The sequence below is a fragment of the Denticeps clupeoides genome, chromosome 6 (genome assembly GCF_900700375.1).
Source record: "Denticeps clupeoides chromosome 6, fDenClu1.1, whole genome shotgun sequence".
NCBI classification, from domain to species: Eukaryota; Metazoa; Chordata; class Actinopteri; order Clupeiformes; family Denticipitidae; genus Denticeps; species Denticeps clupeoides.
This window is the reverse complement of record NC_041712.1, coordinates 45,091-64,361: the sequence shown is the minus strand read 5'-3', so window position 1 is coordinate 64,361 and position 19,271 is coordinate 45,091. Positions and strand designations below refer to the sequence as shown.

Below are 19,271 nucleotides of genomic sequence, written 5' to 3'. Positions count from 1 at the left end.
GAGAGAGGTAAGAAGAGGTGTAACATGGGTTTGTTTTGGCTGATTGAAGATGAGACGGGCTGCCACATTTTGGACCATCTGGAGTGGTTTATTGGTGACTTCAGAGGCTCCAGCCAGGAAAGAGTTACAATAGTAGAGTTTGCCTGGACGAGGAGCGTAGTCTGTTGTGAAAGAGGCCTAATATTTTGAATGTTGTAGAGAGTGAACCTGCAGGATCTGGAGATCGCAGCAACGTGATGACAAACTGAGGCTGAACCATCAATCCAAACTCCAAGGCTTTTTGCAAACGCCGTGGGTGTTAACAGTGGTGAACCAATTTGAATTGAGAAGTTTTGCTGAGGGGAGTTGTTGCCCGGAAAGATCAGAATCTCGGTTTTAGATAGGTTGAGTTGGAGGTGTCGCTCCAATATGTCCAAGAGACAAGCCAAGATTTTTGTCGCAATAGTGGCATCTTCTGGTGGGAAAGACAAATAGAGCTGGGTGTCATCAGCGTAAGAGTGATAAGAGAAGCCATGTGATTGTATGATATGACCAAGGGAGCGAGTGTATATTGAGAATAGAAGGGGCTAAGGACAGAGCCTTGTGGAACCCCTGTGGTTACCCTAGAGAGGACAGATGTCTCACCTCCCCATGATACCTTGAAAGACCTGTCGTGAAGATAAGAGGTGAACCAATTTAGTATGGTTCCTGTAATTCCTAAATCTGAGAGTGTGGTGAGAAGAATTTCATGATTAACTGTATCGAAGGCAGCAGATATATCAAGTAGGATAAGGACAGATGATCTGCGGGCAGCTCTTGTCATCAATCATTGCCAGGAGGGAGGTTTCAGTCAAATGTCCTTTCCTCAAACCAGACTGAAAAGGGTCAAGAAGATCATGCTCGTGGAGAAATGTGGAAAGTTGAGCCAGGACTGCCCTTTCAAGAATTGTTGAAAGAAAAGGAAGATTGGAGACTGGTCGGTAGCTATCCAATACAGACGTGTTTAATGTGGGTTTTTTGAGCAGGGGAGCAATGACAGCCTGTTTGAAAGCAGTGGGGAATGTTCCTGTTGTGAGTGAGGAATTTAAGACGTGTGTCAGAGCTGATACTATGGTGGGCAGTATGGACTGAAGGAGGTGTGAGGGGATTGGATCCAGGGAGAAGGTGGAGGGGTGACTAGACTGGAGAAGTTTAGATACGTCCAATTCAGAGAGCGGAGTGAAGGAAGACAGTTTCTGGTTTCAGAGATAACAGCGGGATGAGGTCAGGGGTTAGGGTAAAAATTGTTTGCTAATGTCAGCCACCTTCTCTGTGAAGGTAGCAAAGTCTTCAGATGAGAGAGAAGTAGAGGGGGGAGGTTGTGGAGGATTCAGGAGGTGGTTTAAAGTAGAGAATAGTTAGCGAGAGTCTTTGCAGTTGCTTACTTTGTCCTGAAAGTATCTAGTCTTTGCTGTAGTGACAGCAGCAGAGAAGGATTTCAGGAGAGATTGATACTTACTAAGTTAAACCGAGCACTTGGATTTCCTCCACTGCCTTTCAGCTCCTGTGGCAGCGAACCTTGTCAGAGATCCACGGCGAGGGTGGAGTCGCATGTGTCGGCTTTGAGGTTAGAGGACCCTAGGACCCTAGAGGGAAGAGTCTCTCAAGGCAAGAGGTTAGTGTGGAGCAGAGGATGTCTGTGGCACAGTTAGGGTCCTGATTAGAGAGGATGTCTAGGGGGGAAAGCTCAAAGGAAACAACAGAAGACAGTCGAGTAGGGGAGAGGGACGGCAAAATTGTGGAGATTACGGCAAAATTGTGTTAAGTGTGAGGTGGGTGTGGTGCGTGCCAGGGAGGATAGTCTGAAATGAATAAAAGAGTGATCGGATACATGTAGAGGAATGACACGTGTTGGCTGTGGAGCAGATGCGTGTAAGTACGAGATCTAGTTGCTTTCCAGCTCTGTGCGTGCTGGTGTGCTGAGAAGTGTGAAGTTGGAAGCAGAGATGAAATTTTAGAAAATCAGCTGTTTGTGGCTTGAGGAGGTCGAGGTTGAAGTCTCCTAGTAGCACAAGGGGCAGTTCCTTATCTATAATGGTGGAGAGTGTTGTGTCTAGTTCCTCTACAAAGTTCCCCAGCAGACCTGGAGGACGATATACAGCAACTATGGACATTTTTAACGGATGTGTAATAGTTGGACATTTACAGCATTTATCAGATGCCCTTATCCAGAGCGACTTACAATCAGTATTTACAGGGACAGTCTCCCTGGAGCAACTTAAGGTTAAGTGTCTTGCTCAGGGACACAATGGTAGGAAGTGGGATTTGAACCCGGGTCTTCTGGTTCACAGGCAAGTGTCTTACCCACTAGGCTACTACCACCTAGTTACTGCATGGAACTCAAAACTGGTTGTTTGAGTAGCAGAAAGTGAATTTCCAGTCCTTGGAAATGAGCAAGCCTGTGCCCCCTCCCCTGCCAGTGGGGCGTGGAGTTTGAGAGAAGAAGAAGTCTGTGGAAAGGGCTGCAGGTGTAGCGGAGTCGTGGGGGCGGATCCAGGTCTCAGTTAGTGCGAGTCAGTGCGCTTTTGCAACTGTTCTGTTGCAAAAGCGGGAATGAAGTCAGCTTTGTTGACTGCTGACTGACAGTTCCACAGTCCGAACGAGTACTCAGGGTGGCAAGACGAGGCCTGGGAGAGTGTGCGCAGGTTTTGTGTGTTGCGTGTTCTGTGTGTATTGAATCTAGGGGGGCGTCTGGAGCGAATGAGAGGAATGCTCTGGAAGGACATGATCAGCAGAAAGAAGCTGGAGACGAACATAAGTGATTTTACCTGGTTTTACTGCTTGGCTGAGTCACGCAGGACGAGTCACAGGTCTTTACCCAAGAGGGTCACGGTAGCGCGAGAGAAGTACCCAAAGTACAGGACAAATTGTAAAGTGGCTACAGGTGCGGTCCACATGTAGTGGGGATGACTATGACCCGTTTCACAACAACGCAAGAGTGGGCGTGTATCTAGTTTGAGTGAAACTGACACCGATTAACAACAAAGATAGCGAATGCTAATACATTAACTTAGCTCACCTAGTCACGTCAATAAAAACACAAGCACTTCTTAAAACAAGCTAATCCAAGACAGAGTCAAAATTTATTCACTCACCTCTACAGAGAACCACGCAAAAATGATTACCGCTGTGTCCTAAACAAGTGAAATTCCAGTTGTCCAAACCATAAAAACACATTAGTTATCCTACCTGAAAAATGTCCATATTCATCATAAATATATATGTGCATATGAGCCAAGTTCCCAGGTGAATTATACAGTGAAAACAGTGTGGGGTCTTACAGGTAACACTTGATACTTGTTTATAGTACAATGAGATGTGTAGAAAGAGTGAGATTTTTGTTGCCCAAAGCTTATATACCCTATTTATCTTACACGAAATGTGAAAGTGAAGTGATTGTCATGCTGCAGCACAGCACACGTTGCACACAATGAAATGTGTCCTCTGCTTTTAACTTGGGCTGCAACAACGAATCGATTAAATCGATAAAAATCGATTACTAAAAGAGTTGGCAACGAATTTTCTAATCGATTCGTTTGATTATTAAAAAAAAAAACTTTATTTGAGCGCGGAGCGGAGTGAACACACTCGGTCTCTCTCGTGCACAGATGCTAGCAGAGTTTGGCGCCTCATAGACAGCGCGGAGCAAAAATAAAAAAATACGAGCAGAGGTAGAGGACAGATACATGGCGGAGGCAGAAAAATCTGTGCGAAAATATGCAAAAGCGACATGGCACGGCACGGGAGCACCACGCCAATGATCCAGCGCCTGAAACGCGTGTTTGATGAGGAGGAAGGGAGTTCAGCAGCAGGGAAGTCACTACAGAATCCTACTTTTGTTCCGTTTTGAAGTGAGGAAAGTAATGTCCCTGGTGCTGGTGTTTAACTCACCGTGGAGGAGAACTAGACGGGGACTTACAGCGCCACCTACAGGTGTGGAGGGGGGATGAAACAACGTTCGGACTGTTCTCTGCAGTGGACGACGGAGGGTGGTAGTAGCCTAGTGGCTACACTCGCCTATTGTGTCCCTGAGCAAGACACTTAACCCTAAGTTGCTCCAGGGGGAGACTGTCCCTGTAACTACTGATTGTCGCTCTGGATAAGGGAGTTTGATAAATGCTGTAAATGTAAATGTTTACCCATCAAAGGTTAGCATTGGCTCGTTAATAACAGTAGTAAAGCAGGGGTGTTATAGTTATAGTTATAGCATTAAAAGACTAAAGACATGTTTTATACTAAAGAAGAGTTTTATACACACAATACGATGTGTGATTTGTGCTCTGAACGTCAAAGTGAAGGCGGGGGAAGCATTTATCAGATCCAAAACGCATCGCGAAGGCCTGCCGTGGGTGTTGACGCCACAGGACACGATCCTACCATCCTACCATGCAGCGAAAGGGAACGGGCTTGGCAAAATCAAAATGATTCCACGGTGCAGGCAGGCGGCCTCCACCCAGCAGATGTACCAGGGAGATAATATATTGGTCAGAGCACAGAGTATTTCTTAAGTGCCATTAATTTAGATATATTTTGTTACAAGAGTGCTCCTTGCCTTTTTAAAATCTTATAAGAAATGGGAAAACCTTTGGACTCATGGGCCATCCATATGGAGTGGCTCAGATGAAAAAGCAGATGGGGTTGCAATTTTATGTAAAAACCCACACATTGAGGTAAAGTCATGCAGCACAGTGGTGAGACAAGGACGAGTGCTTTTAACACACCTGACATTTTTAGATAGGGATTTTTAAGTATTAAACGTTCATGATTTTAATGATAAGGACAAGCGTTATAACCTTTTAGGAGACTTACAGGTCCACATGCTTGGGATGGTGCCATTAGTGGTAGGTGGTGATTTTAATTGCGTTTTATCTAAAACAGATAGGAAAGGAGGAGGAGAAGATTTTAAAATCAACAAAACATTTATTCTTTTGCAAGGAATTGTCAAAGATTTTAAAATGATTGATTGTTTCAGAGCAATTCATCCCAGAGAAGATGGTTTCACCTATTTATTTATTTATTTATGTATTGTTCACAAGGGACTGTCCTGCAAATGAAGCAGAGATTACAGAGATATTTTAACCTTTTAAACAGTGGGATAGATTGGTTTCTTTTATTAACTCCTTGCAAAGGACAAAAAAAAGTAAAGGGGTCATTATGAAAAAAAAAAAAAAGTAAAGGGGTCATTATGAAAAGTCGGGAAAGAGATTTAGAAGAGGGAGAAAAATGCACAAGATATTTCTTTAACAAAATATTGATGAAAGGGGAAAAATTTACGGTTTTAAAAGAAAATGGTAATACCTTCAAAGACAAGTATTTTAAAAGAAATTGAAAAGGTTTATGGGGACATTTATAAACAAAACAAAATAAATTAAGAAATCCTGAAAGAGAAATTACAGGCTGTAGAAACTGGGAGATCAAACCAGTGCTTTAAAACCAAGATTTTAGAGTTACAAGATGCTTTGAAAAGTTTTAAACTTGGGAAGTTGCCGGGTGAGTATGGATTCCCTGTGGAGTTTTATAAAACCTTTTTGGGATATTTTAGCACAAGACATTTAAATGTTTTTTTTAAGGCCTTTGCGAATTTAGATCGACTACCCGATAGTTTTAGAGGAGGAATAGTGACCCTGTTGGGTAAAATAGAGATAAACAGACCTATGAAATTGGCGACCGATCACACTTTTAAACCTTGACTGTAAACCTTTAAGTAAGATTCTATCACAACGTATGTCAACAGTTTTAAAAGACTTGATCCACCCAGACCAAGCCTGTGCCATCCCAGGGAAGAAGATAACAGACAGCCTAATACTGATCCAAGATGCCATCTGTTATGCGAGGGACTAGGCTCCTAGTATTAAATTTAGACTTTGAAAAAGCTGTTTCAGGTACTGGGAAAAATTGGGTTTTCAGGCAAATTCTTAAAATGAATGGAATTGCTATATAGGGACATAAATGGCAACATCTTGGTTAATGGGGTTTTGTCCAAAACAATAGACATTGGCGTTCGTCAGGGGTGTCTCCACTCCATTCCAAGAAAAGGAGATTCGACTGAAATCTCCCTCCTGTCAATGGTGGATGACCTTCGTGCTGCAAGAGCTGCCCACAGATCATCTGTTCTCATCTAACTTGATCTATCTGCTGCATTTGACACAGTTAATCATGAAATTCTTCTCACCACACTCTCAGATTTAGGAATTACAGGAACTGCACTAAATTTGTTCACCTCTTACCTTCAAGACAGGTCCTTCAAGGAATCATGGAGAGGTGAGACATCTGCTCTCTCTAGGGAAACCAAAGGGGTTCCACAAGGCTCTGCCCTTGGCCCCATTTTATTCTTAATAAACACTCACTCACATCATCCAATCACATGGCTTTTCCTATTACTCCTATGCTGATGAGACCTAGCTCTATTTGTCTTTCCCACCAGAAGATACCTCTATTGCAACAAAAATTTTGGCCGGTCTCTCGGACATATCGGCATGGATATGACACCTCCAATTGAAATTACCCAAAACTGTGATTCTGCTCTTTCTGGGCAACAACACAAACCTCTCAATTCAAATTGGCTTGCTACTGTTAACACCCACGGCATCTGCAAAAAGCCTTTGAGTTTGGATTGACGACAAACTGAGTCTGAACAATCACGTTGCTGCTATCTCCAGATCCTGCAGGTTCACTCTCTACAACATTCGCAAGATGCAACCTTTTCTTTCCCAACAGGCAACGCAGCTCCTCGTCCAGGCAATGGTCATCTCTAAACTTGACTATTGTAACTCTCTCCTGGCAGGAACTTCTGCAGTTACCATAAAACCCCTCCAGATGAGCCCTCCTCAGTGTCTGTTATTTTTCCTCAGCAATGTTTTTATCAAAACCTTTTTAAAAAAACAGAACATAGAGAAGGAGAACATTTTAACAAATGGTAAAAAAAAAAAAAAAATCTCTCTTGTGCAGGGATGGGAAGAAGTGATCCCAGCACGCTACCCCTCTATAGAGAAAGCAGACACCTCAGATGGAACAGCAGCTTGTCCAGGCATCACTGAGGGCAAACGCCACATGTAGTCATCCAGAGGAGGAAGCTGGGGTCACCACAGGAAGGTCCCGGCCGCCCCCAGACGGACCACTTGTAGATGCCCCCTACAGCAACCAAGCGACAGGCAGGAGCGAAAAAGGCAAGTCAAGTGTTCTAAACTGAAGTGGGATAAACTGGGATCATCAACCCTCTCTTCCCCGACAGAGTTAAACAAGTTTTTAAAGGACAACTGAAAAGAAGCTCTAATGGACTTATTTGTTATTTATTTGCTCTTTTTACAACATTTTTGTTAAAACCTGGAAAGGCTGTTACTGTGATTTTAACTTAATGTAATTTAGAAAACAGAACGGACTAAAAAAAGATTAATAATTAAACAGTCATGCAAAATAAAATATAATAAAAAATGTCCGATACGTCCCCCAGCGGGGGACTACATATTAAGCGGAATTTTAGAACAGGGAGTTGGCAAAGGGGGCTTGCTCCACGCATCGACCCAGCATTGCAGTGTCTCTGGGAGCGGTGCACTTTCTCTGTTGTGTTGCAAATACAAAAAAAACTTACCGCCCCCCGTCACACATGACGTACCAACCTTTTGCCTTTTTGCCGTCATGTTTTGACAGTAAAGGGGGAATTTTCACTCTTTGATATGTTTTCCCGCCTTTTTTAGCACCAAACACACAACAACAACATCATTTATTTCTTATATAGCCCAAAAATCACATACAGTATGTCTCAATGGGCTTTGACAGGCCCTACAGTTGACACCCCCCACACTTAACCCTTCTGCACACAAGGAAAAACTCTAGGAGAGAGAAAAAAAAGAGGAAGAAACGTTGGGAAGGAGTGATACAGAGAGGGACCCCCTTCCAGGGTAGAGTGAGCCTGCAAATGGTGTCAGTGCAGGGCTGGTGATTTGTACAATATAATAATAAGTCCTACAGCTGTAGGGTTGGAGAAGTCCAGGATGTAGTCAGTGTCATGGTCTACATTACATGTCCATTATGGTGTTACTGGTCCATTTGAAGATCCCTTTAGCTGTAGTTGTTACAGTGGTGGTTACCCATCAAATCTGGTTACCCATCAAATTTAGGATTGACTACAAAATACTACTTTTAACCTATAAAGCTCTAAATGGTCTTGCCCCACAGTACCTGAGTGAACTTTTGGTTCTTTACGCCCCCTTCGATCAATGGGTGCGGGGTCACTACTGGTACCAAAGGTGCAGAAGGTCACAGCTGGGAGCAGATCCTTCTCCTATAGAGCTCCGCAGTTGTGGAACAGCTTGCCTGTCAGTGTCCGGGATTCAGACACAGTCTCAGTGTTTAAATCCAATCTCAAAACCTATCTGTTTTCTCTGGCTTTTTGCTAAAGTCCTAGACCCTCATTTCACTTCATTTTGACGCAGTGTCAATTATAAAGTCCAGTTTATCACAGAGTCCCCCTGTTAGACACAGACTGTGTTAAATTCACTCTAGTTAGGCTGTCCTAGTTAGGGTACCGGGCCACTGTAGCACCAATATACCGCTATAACCACATATTTGAGTATCGGTCGTACAGTGCAACCGTCTGCCGCTGCTTCTGTTTGTTTTTCTCCGAGACACGGAATCTAGCACCCAGACTACTGGCAGACCCCAGTGATCAGACCAGCAAATAAATCCTGGTTCCTGACAACTGCTTAACAAGGACATACCATGAAACAAACCAGAGGGTCACCACAGCCACCACCACCGTTACAACTACAGCTTCAGGGATCTTCAAATGGACCAGTAACATCATTATGGACACGTAATCTAGACCATGACACTGACTACATCCTGGACTTCTCCAACCCTACAACTGTAGGACTTATTATTATATCATCCTCAACCCTGCACTGACACCATTTGCAGGCTCACTCTACCCTGGAAGGGGGTCCCTCTCTGTATCACTCCTTCCCAACGTTTCTTCCTTTCCTTTTTTTTTGTGTGGAGTTTTTCCTTGTGTGCAGAAGGGTCAAGTGTGGGGGGTGTCAACTGTAGGGCCTGTCAAAGCCCATTGAGACATACTGTATGTGATTTTGGGCTATATAAGAAATAAATGTTGTTGTTGGGTGGTCGTTAGCATTACCAAATCGGTGGGGGCGGACCTCACTCCCCAGGGTGTCTTCCATAAAATTCGGGCTGATCTCGACTTCAGGATGGAGAAGGACGTCAAGAACATGGGCTACGAAGAGGCTGCTCGTAGCCCAGTTGCCAATTTTGGTGGCGTCCAGACCATCGTCTCCTTTTGTCCTGAAAACGAGTAGTGGCTGCAGTTATATATTTAAAAGAAAAGCTCAAAAAGTAAAAGCGACTGCCTTTTGACTTCAGATTAGGGTGTGGGTTTTGGTGTATTTATTTGATTTATTTATTTTTATTTTGGTGTGTATTAAGTAAATACATAAAGGAAAAAAATATAAGGAAACGAACAAGATGTGCTTTAACTGCAGACTGTCAACTTTTATTTGAGGGTATTAGTCAGGTCCATAAATATTGGGACATTGACACCATATTAACATTTTTGGCTCTATACACCACCACAATGGATATCAAAGGAAACGAACAAGATGTGCTTTAACTGCAGACTGTCAGCTTTTATTTGAGGGTATTTGCATCGAAACCAGGTGGACGGTGTAGGAATTACAACAGTTTGAATGTGTGCCTCCCACTTGTTAAGGGACGAAAAGTAATGGGAGAATTGGCTTCTTTTCTCCATCATGTTTTGACATCGCTTTCTTACCTTTTTTCAAAGAGGGTTAAGAGTTATTTTCACTCTTTGATACGTTTTCAAGCCCCTTTTATTTAAAGTCCAAGATTTTCAAGCAGAGTATGCTTACAGCCATACCAGCCGATGAACGCCCGATCTCGTCTGATCTCGCAAGCTAAGAAGGCTTGGGCCTGGTTAGTACTTGGATGGGAGACTGCCTGGGAACACCAGATGCTGTAAGCTTTAACTATTGAAAAACTTTGTAAAATGAAGTATTTTACATTGCTTTGTTAGCTTTTTTAAAAGAGGGATAAGAGCTATTTTCACTCTTTGATACGTTTTCAAGCCCCTTTTATTTAAAGTCAAGATGTGCTTTAACTGCAGACTGTCAGCTTTTATTTGAGGGTATTTGCATCGAAACCAGGTGGACGGTGTAGGAATTACAACAGTTTGAATGTGTGCCTCCCACTTGTTAAGGGACGAAAAGTAATGGGAGAATTGGCTTCTTTTCTCCATCATGTTTTGACATCGCTTTCTTACCTTTTTTCAAAGAGGGTTAAGAGTTATTTTCACTCTTTGATACGTTTTCAAGCCCCTTTTATTTAAAGTCCAAGATTTTCAAGCAGAGTATGCTTACAGCCATACCAGCCGATGAACGCCCGATCTCGTCTGATCTCGCAAGCTAAGAAGGCTTGGGCCTGGTTAGTACTTGGATGGGAGACTGCCTGGGAACACCAGATGCTGTAAGCTTTAACTATTGAAAAACTTTGTAAAATGAAGTATTTTACATTGCTTTGTTAGCTTTTTTAAAAGAGGGATAAGAGCTATTTTCACTCTTTGATACGTTTTCAAGCCCCTTTTATTTAAAGTCCAAGATTTTCAAGCAGAGTTTGCTTACAGCCATACCAGCCGATGAACGCCCGATCTCGTCTGATCTCGCAAGCTAAGAAGGCTTGGGCCTGGTTAGTACTTGGATGGGAGACTACCTGGGAATACCAGGTGCTGTAAGCTTTAACTATTGAAAACTTTTTAAAATAATTATTTTTACATCACTTTCTAACCTTTTTTCAAAGACGTCTTTTCACTCTTTGATATGTTTTGAAGCCCCTTTTGTTTAAAGTCCAAGATTTTCTAGCAGAGTTTGTTTACAGCCATACCAGCCGAAGAACGCCCGATCTCGTCTGATCTCGGAAGCTAAGCAGGCTTGGGCCTGGTTAGTACTTGGATGGGAGACTCCCTGGGAATACCAGGTGCTGTAAGCTTTAACTATTGAAAAACTTTGTAAAATAAATTTTTTTACATTGCTTTGTTTACCTTATTTTCACTCCTTGTAATGTTTTCAAGCCCCTTTTGTTTAAAGTCCAAGATTTTCAAGCAGAGTTTGCTTACAGCCATACCAGCCGAAGAACGCCCAATCTTTTCTGATCTCGGAAGCTAAGAAGGCTTGGGCCTGGTTAGTACTTGGATAGGAGACTGCCTGGGAATACCACATGCTGTAAGTTTTAAAAAAAAATTTAAATGAAGTATTTTACATTGCTTTGTTATTTTTTAAAAAAGTAAGTTAAGTGGTATTTTTACTCTTTGATACGTTTTCAAGACCCTTTTGTTTAAAGTCCACTATTTTCAAGCAAAGTTTGCTTACGGCCATACCAGCCAAAGATAAGGCTTGGGCCTGGTTAGTACTTGGATGGGAGACTGCCTGGGAAAACCAGGTGCTGTAAGCTTTAACTATTGAAAAACTTTTTAAGATACATTTTTTTACATCACTCTCTTACCTTTTTTCGAAGAGGGTTAAGAGGAATTTTTACTCTTTGATACGTTTTCAAGCCCCTTTTGTTTAAAGTCCAAGATTTTCAAACAGAGTTTGCTTACAGCCATACCATCCGAAGAACGCCCGATCTCGTCTGATCTTGGAAAGTAAGAAGGCTTGGGCCTGGTTAGCACTTGGATGGGAGACTGCCTGAGAATACCAGATGCTGTAAGCTTTAACTATTTAAAAACTTTGTAAAATGAACTTTTCTACATCGCTTTCTTACCTTTTTTCAAGGTAAGTTAAGAGGTATTTTCACTCGTGGTAATGTTTTCAAGCCTTTTTTGTTTAAAGTCCAAGATTTTCAAGCAGACTTTGCTTGAAAAAGTCTTTTGATAAAACACTTTCGCATCAACATTTTAAACTTCTATCACTTTGAAATACATAAGAACATCATAAACTAAAAGGAGAAATAAAGAGAATTTCAAATTTCATGTGTTTTAGGCCTTTTTTCTGTAAAACTATGTTTGACCTTTGTTTGACACTTTCTCCTAAAACTACATTTTCCATCAACATTTTACATGTTAACACTGTGAAACACTTTAAGAACATAATTTCTAGCAGTATCCTTAAAGAAAATTTGAATTTTCATTTGTTTTTAGCTTTGTTTCTGTAAAATTATGTTTGACCTTGAACGGAGTGCTTTAAAGTGATTTTCAGCGCGTGTAAGGCCCAAACATGAAAAAATTGATTCCGGACAGTGACTTCTAATCTTTTTACATGTTTTTCTTTCTTACAACATAGATACTTCATTTCAAACACAGAAAGTTGAAGAATTCAGCATGTCTCACGTGTTTTCAGCATGTTTTCTGCAAAAACACTTTTGACCTTGAAAAAGAGACAATCTTTTGATAAAACACTTTCTCATCAACATTTTAAACATCTAACACTTGGAAATGCATAAGAACATCATACACTAAAAGGAGAAATAAAGAGAATTTGAAATGTCATGTATTTTAGGCCTTTTTCTGTGAAACTATGTTTGACCTTGAGAAACACATTTTCTCCTATAACTACACTTTTCCATCAAAATTTTACATGTCTGACACTGTGAAACACTTAAGAACATCATTTCTAGCAGTATCCTTAAAGAAAATTGGAAGTTTCATTTGTTTTTAGCTTTGTTTATGGTTGACTTGAACGGAGTGCTTTAAAGTGATTTTCAGCGCGTGTAAGGCCAAAACATGAAAAAGTTGATTCCGGACAGCAAATTCTAATCTTTTTACAACTTTTTCTTTCTTACAACATAGAAACTTCATTTCCAACACAGAAAGTTGAAGAATTCAGCATTTATCATGTGTTTTCAGCTTATTTTGTGCAAAAACACGTTTGACCTTGAAAAAGTGACAGTCTTTTGATAAAACACTTTCCCATCAACATTTTAAACATCTAACACTTGGAAATACATAAGAACATCCTAAACTAAAAGGAGAAATAAAGAGAATTTGAAATTTCATGTGTTTTAGGCCTTTTTTCTGTAAAACGAGGTTTGACCTTGAAAAACACATTTTCTCCTAAAACTACAATTTTCCATCAAATTTTTACATGTCTAACACTGTGAAACACTTAAGAACATCATTTCTAGCAGTATCCTTAAAGAAAATTTCAACTTTCATTTGTTTTTAGATTTGTTTCTGTAAAATTATGTTTGACCTTGAACAGAGTGCTTTAAAGTGATTTTCAGCGCCTGTAAGGATCAAACATGAAAAAGTTGATTCCGGACTACGAATTCTAATCTTTTTACAACCTTTTCTTTCTTACAACATAGAAACTTCATTTCCAACACAGAAAGTTGAAGAATTGAAGAATAGGAAGTGATTTTCAGCGCCTGTAAGGATCAAACATGAAAAAGTTGATTCCGGACTACGAATTCTAATCTTTTTAGAACCTTTTCTTTCTAACAACATAGAAACTTCATTTCCAACACAAAAAGTTGAAGATTTCAGCATGTCTCATGTGTTTTCAGCTTGTTTTGTGCAAAAACACGTTTGACCTTGAAAAAGTGACAATCTTTTGATAAAACACTTTCCCATCAACAATTTAAACATCTAACACTTGGAAATACATAAGAACATCCTAAACTAAAAGGAGAAATAAAGAGAATTTGAAATTTCATGTGTTTTAGGCCTTTTTTCTGTAAAACGATGTTTGACCTTGAAAAACACATTTTCTCCTAAAACTACACTTTTCCATCAAAATTTTACATGTCTAACACTGTGAAACACTTAAGAACATCATTTCTAGCAGTATCCTTAAAGAAAATTTGAACTTTCATTTGTTTTTAGCTTTGTTTCTGTAAAATTATGTTTGACCTTGAACAAACCAGCTGAAGAATGCCCAATCTTGTCTGATCTCAGAAGCTAAGAAGACTTGGGCCTGGTTAGTACTTGGATGGGAGACTACCTGGGAATACCAGGTGCTGTAAGCTTTAACTATTGAAAAACTTTTAAAATGAAAGTATTTACATGGCTTTTCTCCATCATAATTTGACAGTAAAGCGGGAGTTTACACTCTTTGATATGTGTTCAAGCCCCTTTGGCTTAAAGTTCAAGATTTTCAAGCAGAGTTTGTGTATGGACAAACCAGCTGAAGAATGCCCAATCTTGTCTGATCTCAGAAGCTAAGAAGGCTTGGGCCTGGTTAGTACTTGGATGGGAGACTACCTGGGAATACCAGGTGCTGTAAGCTTTAACTATTGAAAAACTTTTAAAATGAAAGTATTTACATGGCTTTGTTAGCTTTTTTTGCCTTTTCTCCATCATAATTTGACAGTAAAGCGGGAGTTTTCACTCTTTGATATGTGTTCAAGCCCCTTTGGTTTAAAGTTCAAGATTTTCAAGCAGAGTTTGCTTACGGACATACCAGCTGAAGAATGCCCAATCTTGTCTGATCTCAGAAGCTAAGAAGGCTTGGGCCTGGTTAGTACTTGGATGGGAGACTATGTGGGAATGCCATGTGCTGTAAGCTTTAACTATTGTAAAACTTTTAAAATGAAAGTATTTACATTACTTTGTTAACTTTTTTTAAAAGTAAGTTAAGGGGTATTTTCTTTCTTTGATATGTTTTCCCGCCTTTTTCTTTTTTTTTTTTTTTTTTTTTTTTTAACCTCCCTTCAGGTTTCTTTGTCTGTGTGTGCTCTACAACGATCATTCACAGGCTTGGCTATGGAGTGGGGTGGAGCTGAATCGATTAGGTGGGGTTTTCCAGCCCTCGGCCTTAAGGTGCTACGCACCCTGATGTCAGTTTAATATCTGATACGTCATATTAAGCGGATTTTTAGAACAGGGAGTCGGCAATAGGGCCTGCTCCATCCGCTCCATTCATCGACCCAGTATTGCATTGCCTCTAGAAGGTGTGCACTTTATTTGTTGTATTGCAAATAAAAGCTTACCACTCCAACTTTTTGCCTTTTCTCCATCATAATTTGACAGTAAAGCGGAGTTTACACTCTTTGATATGTGTTCAAGCCCGTTTGGTTTAAAGTTCAAGATTTTCAAGCAGAGTTTGTGTACGGACAAACCAGCTGAAGAATGCCCAATCTTGTCTGATCTCAGAAGCTAAGAAGGCTTGGGCCTGGTTAGGTACTTGGATGGGAGACTACCTGGGAATACCAGGTGCTGTAAGCTTTAACTATTGAAAAACTTTTAAAATGAAAGTATTTACATGGCTTTGTTAGCTTTTTTTGCCTTTTCTCCATCATAATTTGACAGTAAAGCGGGAGTTTTCACTCTTTGATATGTGTTCAAGCCCCTTTGGTTTAAAGTTCAAGATTTTCAAGCAGAGTTTGCTGTACGGACATACCAGCTGAAGATTGCCCAATCTTGTCTGATCTCAGAAGCTAAGAAGGCTTGGGCCTGGTTAGTACTTGGATGGGAGACTACCTGGGAATACCAGGTGCTGTAAGCTTTAACTATTGTAAAACTTTTAAAATGAAAGTATTTACATTACTTTGTTAACTTTTTTTAAAGTAAGTTAAGGGGTATTTTCTTTCTTTGATATGTTTTCCCGCCTTTTTTCTTTTTTTTTTTTTTTTTTTTTTTTAACCTCCCTTCAGGTTTCTTTGTCTGTGTGTGCTCTACAACGATCATTCACAGGCTTGGCTATGGAGTGGGGTGGAGCTGAATCGATTAGGTGGGGTTTTCCAGCCCTCGGCCTTAAGGTGCTACGCACCCTGATGTCAGTTTAATATCTGATACGTCATATTAAGCGGATTTTTAGAACAGGGAGTCGGCAATAGGGCCTGCTCCATCCGCTCCATTCATCGACCCAGTATTGCATTGCCTCTAGAAGGTGTGCACTTTATTTGTTGTATTGCAAATAAAAGCTTACCACTCCAACTTTTTGCCTTTTCTCCATCATAATTTGACAGTAAAGCGGAGTTTACACTCTTTGATATGTGTTCAAGCCCGTTTGGTTTAAAGTTCAAGATTTTCAAGCAGAGTTTGTGTACGGACAAACCAGCTGAAGAATGCCCAATCTTCTCTGATCTCAGAAGCTAAGAAGGCTTGGGCCTGGTTGGTACTTGGATGGGAGACTACCTGGGAATACCAGGTGCTGTAAGCTTTAACTATTGAAAACTTTTTAAAATGAAAGTATTTACATGGCTTTGTTAGCTTTTTTTACCTTTTCTCCATCATAATTTGACAGTAAAGCGGGAGTTTACACTCTTTGATATGTGTTCAAGCCCCTTTGGCTTAAAGTTCAAGATTTTCAAGCAGAGTTTGTGTATGGACAAACCAGCTGAAGAATGCCCAATCTTGTCTGATCTTAGAAGCTAAGAAGGCTTGGGCCTGGTTGGTACTTGGATGGGAGACTACCTGGGAATACCAGGTGCTGTAAGCTTTAACTATTGAAAAACTTTTAAAATGAAAGTATTTACATGGCTTTGTTAGCTTTTTTTGCCTTTTCTCCATCATAATTTGACAGTAAAGCGGGAGTTTTCACTCTTTGATATGTGTTCAAGCCCCTTTGGTTTAAAGTTCAAGATTTTCAAGCAGAGTTTGCTTACGGACATACCAGCTGAAGATTGCCCAATCTTGTCTGATCTCAGAAGCTAAGAAGGCTTGGGCCTGGTTAGTACTTGGATGGGAGACTATGTGGGAATGCCATGTGCTGTAAGCTTTAACTATTGTAAAACTTTTAAAATGAAAGTATTTACATTACTTTGTTAACTTTTTTTAAAGTAAGTTAAGGGGTATTTTCTTTCTTTGATATGTTTTCCCGCCTTTTTTCTTTTTTTTTTTTTTTTTTTTTTTTAACCTTCCCTTCAGGTTTCTTTGTCTGTGTGTGCTCTACAACGATCATTCACAGGCTTGGCTATGGAGTGGGGTGGAGCTGAATCGATTAGGTGGGGTTTTCCAGCCCTCGGCCTTAAGGTGCTACGCACCCTGATGTCAGTTTAATATCTGATACGTCATATTAAGCGGATTTTTAGAACAGGGAGTCGGCAATAGGGCCTGCTCCATCCGCTCCATTCATCGACCCAGTATTGCATTGCCTCTAGAAGGTGTGCACTTTATTTGTTGTATTGCAAATAAAAGCTTACCACTCCAACTTTTTGCCTTTTCTCCATCATAATTTGACAGTAAAGCGGAGTTTACACTCTTTGATATGTGTTCAAGCCCGTTTGGTTTAAAGTTCAAGATTTTCAAGCAGAGTTTGTGTACGGACAAACCAGCTGAAGAATGCCCAATCTTGTCTGATCTCAGAAGCTAAGAAGGCTTGGGCCTGGTTAGTACTTGGATGGGAGACTACCTGGGAATACCAGGTGCTGTAAGCTTTAACTATTGAAAAACTTTTAAAATGAAAGTATTTACATGGCTTTGTTAGCTTTTTTTACCTTTTCTCCATCATAATTTGACAGTAAAGCGGGAGTTTACACTCTTTGATATGTGTTCAAGCCCCTTTGGCTTAAAGTTCAAGATTTTCAAGCAGAGTTTGTGTATGGACAAACCAGCTGAAGAATGCCCAATCTTGTCTGATCTCAGAAGCTAAGAAGGCTTGGGCCTGGTTGGTACTTGGATGGGAGACTACCTGGGAATACCAGGTGCTGTAAGCTTTAACTATTGAAAAACTTTTAAAATGAAAGTATTTACATGGCTTTGTTAGCTTTTTTTGCCTTTTCTCCATCATAATTTGACAGTAAAGCGGGAGTTTTCACTCTTTGATATGTGTTCAAGCCCCTTTGGTTTAAAGTTCAAGATTTTCAAGCAGAGTTTGCTTACGGACATACCAGCTGAAGATTGCCCAATCTTGTCTGATCTCAGAAGCTAAGAAGGCTTGGGCCTGGTTAGTACTTGGATGGGAGACTATGTGGGAATGCCATGTGCTGTAAGCTTTAACTATTGTAAAACTTTTAAAATGAAAGTATTTACATTACTTTGTTAACTTTTTTTAAAGTAAGTTAAGGGGTATTTTCTTTCTTTGATATGTTTTCCCGCCTTTTTTCTTTTTTTTTTTTTTTTTTTTTTTTAACCTCCCTTCAGGTTTCTTTGTCTGTGTGTGCTCTACAACGATCATTCACAGGCTTGGCTATGGAGTGGGGTGGAGCTGAATCGATTAGGTGGGGTTTTCCATCCCTCGGCCTTAAGGTGCTACGCACCCTGATGTCAGTTTAATATCTGATACGTCATATTAAGCGGATTTTTAGAACAGGGAGTCGGCAATAGGGCCTGCTCCATCCGCTCCATTCATCGACCCAGTATTGCATTGCCTCTAGAAGGTGTGCACTTTATTTGTTGTATTGCAAATAAAAGCTTACCACTCCAACTTTTTGCCTTTTCTCCATCATAATTTGACAGTAAAGCGGAGTTTACACTCTTTGATATGTGTTCAAGCCCGTTTGGTTTAAAGTTCAAGATTTTCAAGCAGAGTTTGTGTACGGACAAACCAGCTGAAGAATGCCCAATCTTGTCTGATCTCAGAAGCTAAGAAGGCTTGGGCCTGGTTAGTACTTGGATGGGAGACTACCTGGGAATACCAGGTGCTGTAAGCTTTAACTATTGAAAAACTTTTAAAATGAAAGTATTTACATGGCTTTGTTAGCTTTTTTTGCCTTTTCTCCATCATAATTTGACAGTAAAGCGGGAGTTTTCACTCTTTGATATGTGTTCAAGCCCCTTTGGTTTAAAGTTCAAGATTTTCAAGCAGAGTTTGCTTACGGACATACCAGCTGAAAATTGCCCAATCTTGTCTGATCTCAGAAGCTAAGAAGGCTTGGGCCTGGTTAGTACTTGGATGGGAGACTATGTGGGAATGCCATGTGCTGTAAGCTTTAACTATTGTAAAACTTTTAAAATGAAAGTATTTACATTACTTTGTTAACTTTTTTTAAAAGTAAGTTAAGGGGTATTTTCTTTCTTTGATATGTTTTCCCGCCTTTTTTCTTTTTTTTTTTTTTTTTTTTTTTTTTTAACCTCCCTTCAGGTTTCTTTGTCTGTGTGTGCTCTACAACGATCATTCACAGGCTTGGCTATGGAGTGGGGTGGAGCTGAATCGATTAGGTGGGGTTTTCCATCCCTCGGCCTTAAGGTGCTACGCACCCTGATGTCAGTTTAATATCTGATACGTCATATTAAGCGGATTTTTAGAACAGGGAGTCGGCAATAGGGCCTGCTCCATCCGCTCCATTCATCGACCCAGTATTGCATTGCCTCTAGAAGGTGTGCACTTTATTTGTTGTATTGCAAATAA

The 19,271-nt window shown here is 40.5% G+C and overlaps 2 non-coding genes and 13 pseudogenes across 2 annotated transcripts; all 15 read left to right on the top strand.

Annotated features, from left to right (window-relative positions):
* Window positions 1-9,893: 9,893 nt before the first annotated feature.
* Window positions 9,894-10,012, top strand: LOC114793278 (uncharacterized; annotated as a pseudogene).
* Window positions 10,013-10,400: 388 nt separating this feature from the next.
* Window positions 10,401-10,519, top strand: LOC114793267 (uncharacterized; annotated as a pseudogene).
* Window positions 10,520-10,661: 142 nt separating this feature from the next.
* Window positions 10,662-10,780, top strand: LOC114793241 (5S ribosomal RNA). Its single transcript, XR_003750231.1, has one exon. It is a non-coding gene; the product is annotated as a 5S ribosomal RNA (ribosomal RNA).
* Window positions 10,781-10,912: 132 nt separating this feature from the next.
* LOC114793201 (5S ribosomal RNA) lies at window positions 10,913-11,031 on the top strand. Its single transcript, XR_003750213.1, has one exon. It is a non-coding gene; the product is annotated as a 5S ribosomal RNA (ribosomal RNA).
* Window positions 11,032-11,152: 121 nt separating this feature from the next.
* On the top strand, window positions 11,153-11,271 carry LOC114793208 (uncharacterized; annotated as a pseudogene).
* A 364-nt stretch (window positions 11,272-11,635) lies between these two features.
* LOC114793211 (uncharacterized) lies at window positions 11,636-11,754 on the top strand (annotated as a pseudogene).
* A 2,394-nt stretch (window positions 11,755-14,148) lies between these two features.
* LOC114793277 (uncharacterized) lies at window positions 14,149-14,267 on the top strand (annotated as a pseudogene).
* Window positions 14,268-14,427: 160 nt separating this feature from the next.
* LOC114793259 (uncharacterized) lies at window positions 14,428-14,546 on the top strand (annotated as a pseudogene).
* Window positions 14,547-15,366: 820 nt separating this feature from the next.
* LOC114793206 (uncharacterized) lies at window positions 15,367-15,485 on the top strand (annotated as a pseudogene).
* Window positions 15,486-16,302: 817 nt separating this feature from the next.
* On the top strand, window positions 16,303-16,421 carry LOC114793275 (uncharacterized; annotated as a pseudogene).
* A 160-nt stretch (window positions 16,422-16,581) lies between these two features.
* Window positions 16,582-16,700, top strand: LOC114793204 (uncharacterized; annotated as a pseudogene).
* A 539-nt stretch (window positions 16,701-17,239) lies between these two features.
* LOC114793245 (uncharacterized) lies at window positions 17,240-17,358 on the top strand (annotated as a pseudogene).
* Window positions 17,359-17,797: 439 nt separating this feature from the next.
* LOC114793203 (uncharacterized) lies at window positions 17,798-17,916 on the top strand (annotated as a pseudogene).
* A 538-nt stretch (window positions 17,917-18,454) lies between these two features.
* On the top strand, window positions 18,455-18,573 carry LOC114793244 (uncharacterized; annotated as a pseudogene).
* A 160-nt stretch (window positions 18,574-18,733) lies between these two features.
* LOC114793251 (uncharacterized) lies at window positions 18,734-18,852 on the top strand (annotated as a pseudogene).
* The last annotated feature ends 419 nt before the right edge of the window (window positions 18,853-19,271 follow it).